The sequence below is a fragment of the Schistocerca piceifrons genome, unplaced genomic scaffold (assembly GCF_021461385.2).
Source record: "Schistocerca piceifrons isolate TAMUIC-IGC-003096 unplaced genomic scaffold, iqSchPice1.1 HiC_scaffold_379, whole genome shotgun sequence".
Taxonomy (NCBI): Eukaryota; Metazoa; Arthropoda; class Insecta; order Orthoptera; family Acrididae; genus Schistocerca; species Schistocerca piceifrons.
Genome location: NW_025728602.1, coordinates 17,501 through 22,500, shown reverse-complemented (window position 1 = coordinate 22,500; position 5,000 = coordinate 17,501). Strand labels below are relative to the sequence as shown.

The window sequence follows — 5,000 nt, the reverse complement described above, 5'->3', positions numbered from 1 at the left end:
CCGCAACAACTTTAATATACGCTATTGGAGCTGGAATTACCGCGGCTGCTGGCACCAGACTTGCCCTCCAATAGATACTCGTTAAAGGATTTAAAGTGTACTCATTCCGATTACGGGGCCTCGGATGAGTCCCGTATCGTTATTTTTCGTCACTACCTCCCCGTGCCGGGAGTGGGTAATTTGCGCGCCTGCTGCCTTCCTTGGATGTGGTAGCCGTTTCTCAGGCTCCCTCTCCGGAATCGAACCCTGATTCCCCGTTACCCGTTACAACCATGGTAGGCGCAGAACCTACCATCGACAGTTGATAAGGCAGACATTTGAAAGATGCGTCGCCGGTACGAGGACCGTGCGATCAGCCCAAAGTTATTCAGAGTCACCAAGGCAAACGGACCGGACGAGCCGACCGATTGGTTTTGATCTAATAAAAGCGTCCCTTCCATCTCTGGTCGGGACTCTGTTTGCATGTATTAGCTCTAGAATTACCACAGTTATCCAAGTAACGTGGGTACGATCTAAGGAACCATAACTGATTTAATGAGCCATTCGCGGTTTCACCTTAATGCGGCTTGTACTGAGACATGCATGGCTTAATCTTTGAGACAAGCATATGACTACTGGCAGGATCAACCAGGGAGCTGCGTCAACTAGAGCTGAGCAGCCGGCCGCCCGGGAGTGTGTCCCGGGGGCCCGCGCGAACACGCAAGCGTCCGCTCAATCATTCTGCAAACAGGAGGAGGCTGAGCTCCCCTGCACAATACACCTCGAAACCCTCTCAGGTCCCGGCGGCGCGCAGCGCCGTCCCAAGTACTTGGTCGGGTTCGAGAGAGGCGCAATCGCCCGGAGTTAGGCGAGTAGACGCTTTCGGTGCGACCACCCGTGCTCCCAACTGAGCTTGCCGCTGCCGACAGAGGCCCGGGAGCGTGCTGTCGTGGCATTGCCGGCGGGAGACAACACGCGCCACCTACGGTGACCGGCAGCTCCAACGCCAGCGCCACAGAAGGACAAAAGCCCCACTTGGGTGCCGAAGCGAACTCTCCCAGCACAGCGCACGCGCCAACACATCCGCACAGCTGCGATACAAACCACCAGCGAGAACCGCTGGGGCGACCGAGCAGCAGACGGCGTCGCGGCGCCGAGCGCCGGGCGGCAGCGCATCCTCAACGCACACAGTCCTCAATCGGACCAGCACACTGAAGATGTCCACCGCGCTTCGCACCGGGCCCGCGAGGACCTACTTTGGCCGCACGGCGCCGCGCGCAGGGTGCGCCGGCGCGCAGCTGCGACGCCTGCCGCGTCCGTCGGCCGGCGCGCCTGCCACTGGCCGCCCCCACCAGCCGGCTGTAGCGCGTGCGCCCACGCACCGCGCGGCCAGCACGCCGGGAGGCGCCCCCTCACCGGCCGGGGACGGTCCCACCCAGCCACCGCCGCGTATCGCTTCACACCCAGATGCCGTTCAGTTTCGTCGGCATGGTGGGTATCGCTGGAACAACCGGTTAGTACCTCAACCTATCGTCGCCATCACCGATTCACCCCTAGCGAGAACAACCGCACCACAACAGGTTACCATTTGTTCATTTGCGTAACTTCACCAGAAAACGCAGGCGTCCATCGCCATTTGCAACTTCCACGATTATTGCATGCCTGTGTCAGGTGTCACGCCACACTACGTCTGCCCACATACACGCAACAAAATGTGCACGCCTAGACAATACGTGGAAGGTGGCCCCCGTACGTATGCGATGTCCATTGCTCGAACGACTGTCAACCGGCCTCTGTAGCATGTCGCAGATATGGAACGCGGTGCACCATGCCATCACGGTGTGTGAGGAGAGACGACTAGGTCCGAATACATCAACAGACAGCTCATGCTGATCGCCATCCACGGCGTCCGTTCCTCCCACACGTCTCTATGGCGTACCACACTGCAATCCAGCTCTCATAGGGAGACGACACGTAGCTGCGTGCACAATATTTGCACTGTATGGTCCGCCGTTTTTGGGCGCAGTCGTTGTACGGTCACACATGTGCCACGATGTATCATTCAGTACATAAGGACGAATGTGCAGTACAGATTGTGGTTTACGCGTACGACATTAGCGGACAGTTGACACAGGCCGCACCACAACGTAGCCTGAGTACGTCGCATGCGGAGGGCATTGAACATGCAAAGTTCTCACCAACCAGCTTGCGAAGGCAGGGGGCAAGGTGGGGACGTGGGGAGGGGCGGCATGTACGTCCTGCTGCCATCCACATTACAGTGTACAGCAGGAGCATGTGGAAAGTGAGCAAGACTTGCAAGGTGTTTAACATGAAGCGATACACAGGGGAGCGGGGAGTGCGAGTAGCGAACTATATTGCGAGGGTTGCGGGTGGGCAACACTACACTAATTGAACGAGTCGTATAACAATTACAGAGCAGGTTTAGGCGACAACGTGGGTTACGTTAGGCGACAACGTGGGTTAGGTTAAGGCACGACGTGGGTTAGGTTAAGGCACGACGTGGGTTAGGTTAAGGCACAACATGGGTTAGGTTAAGGCACAACATGGGTTAGGTTAAGGCACAACATGGGTTAGGTTAAGGCACAACATGGGTTAGGTTAAGGCACAACATGGGTTAGGTTAAGGCACAACATGGGTTAGGTTAAGGCACAACATGGGTTAGGTTAAGGCACAACATGGGTTAGGTTAAGGCACAACATGGGTTAGGTTAAGGCACAACATGGGTTAGGTTAAGGCACAACATGGGTTAGGTTAAGGCACAACATGGGTTAGGTTAAGGCACAACATGGGTTAGGTTAAGGCACAACATAGGTTAGGTTAAGGCACAACATAGGTTAGGTTAAGGCACAACATGGGTTAGGTTAAGGCACAACATGGGTTAGGTTAAGGCACAACATGGGTTAGGTTAAGGCACAACATGGGTTAGGTTAAGGCACAACATGGGTTAGGTTAAGGCACAACATGGGTTAGGTTAAGGCACAACATGGGTTAGGTTAAGGCACAACATGGGTTAGGTTAAGGCACAACATGGGTTAGGTTAAGGCACAACATGGGTTAGGTTAAGGCACAACATGGGTTAGGTTAAGGCACAACATGGGTTAGGTTAAGGCACAACATGGGTTAGGTTAAGGCACAACATGGGTTAGGTTAAGGCACAACATGGGTTAGGTTAAGGCACAACATGGGTTAGGTTAAGGCACAACATGGGTTAGGTTAAGGCACAACATGGGTTAGGTTAAGGCACAACATGGGTTAGGTTAAGGCACAACATGGGTTAGGTTAAGGCACAACATGGGTTAGGTTAAGGCACAACATGGGTTAGGTTAAGGCACAACATGGGTTAGGTTAAGGCACAACATGGGTTAGGTTAAGGCACAACATGGGTTAGGTTAAGGCACAACATGGGTTAGGTTAAGGCACAACATGGGTTAGGTTAAGGCACAACATAGGTTAGGTTAAGGCACAACATAGGTTAGGTTAAGGCACAACATAGGTTAGGTTAAGGCACAACATAGGTTAGGTTAAGGCACAACATAGGTTAGGTTAAGGCACAACATAGGTTAGGTTAAGGCACAACATAGGTTAGGTTAAGGCACAACATAGGTTAGGTTAAGGCACAACATAGGTTAGGTTAAGGTACAACATAGGTTAGGTTAAGGTACAACATAGGTTAGGTTAAGGTACAACATAGGTTAGGTTAGGTTAGGTTACACGTTGTTGTAAGGAAAGGTGTAGGGGGGGGGCGGGGGCGGCAGGTTCGTTGATAGTGATTATAGTAAGTGAATGCTTGTGACATGATCAGATTTGTCACGTCAGGATGCACCTTTGGCTTATTAGGGGCGGCGCTCCAATTCTATGCTTGTGTCAGACCTGTGTCTTTGACTCATGTCATTGTTTGTGCGCTGTGACAGGAGGTACTATTGTGATGTTGGGTGCACCGTTGTATAGGACATGTGTGGGTGTTGGTGCCTGATCTGCGCAATGGTGGATGTCGAAAGGGTGGGATATTGTATTTTCCGCATGGACCTCCTGGTCTGGTTGTGATAGTGTGGATTGTGTAATGTGGCGGAGAGGATGCACTGGATGTTGTTCCATGCTGGTGCTTACATATTGTATGTGCGCCCGTTAGAAGCAGAGAGTGGTGCGTGATCAGAGTGGCTGGCTGACGTGTGGTTCCCATTGTGGGCAGACTCTTTCAGCATGTATACGGACAGTTGTATATATATTCTGTAGTTTGATGGCTCTGCATTGATTACTAATCAGCGCCGTGTGTACGGGTAATCTGGTTCCAGTCCAAAATGTTCCATCTGTGTACATTAGTGACAAAGACTCCCCTCATGCAGTGGGGCTCGGTCTGTTATAACTCTTCCGCGTAATATATTTGCCCCACGTTTTTGCGACTGCGAGTGCGAGTGCAACGCGCATGGGGACCGACATGCTGATGGCTCGGTATCGGACGCCGTACAGTGAGCAACGCGATCGCGTCTCTCGCTCGTAAGTGGTACAGGTCGCGGCTCATGTATAGGGACAGCGGGAATGTCGCATATTGGCAATAACTCTTCATGAAACGCACGTTATAGGGGTGGATTGCACTTTACGAGTGCGGGAAACGTCCGCCGTTCATCCGCTGGAGGTGCGCGTTTGGCGGTTGGGGTGGTGCACGAACGGGTGCGGGTGGAGTCATTGCCGGTCCACGGCTTCGTGCGGCAGAGCCACTGGAGATTGGGTGCTATGGTCGACAGAGGCTGCAGGCTTTGTGGGTGGCGTCGAAAGGCGGGCACTGTGGCGCCATCGCTGTCTTAATCGGCTTGGCGTCGCATAGATGGCGGTATCGTCGTTGGAGGAGGTCATGTTGCGGGAGACCTACAGATGGCGGTATGTTTTGTGGTGCGGACGTAGTGTTGTCAGATGCGCATAGATGGCGGTATTGCATGTGGTGTCGCCCTATTTTCATAGATGGCGATACTGTTTTGCCGGCATGGGTGGCGTAGTTCCGTCGG

The 5,000-nt window shown here is 53.3% G+C and overlaps 1 non-coding gene across 1 annotated transcript in view; it reads right to left on the bottom strand.

Moving 5' to 3' along the window:
- LOC124747054 overlaps window positions 1–634 on the bottom strand; it is a 1,909-nt gene extending 1,275 nt beyond the window's left edge. Inside the window, exon 1 of the ribosomal RNA XR_007011503.1 lies at window positions 1–634. This exon is cut by the window's left edge and continues 1,275 nt beyond it. This is a non-coding gene — a ribosomal RNA (small subunit ribosomal RNA).
- Between the last annotated feature and the right edge of the window lie 4,366 nt (window positions 635–5,000).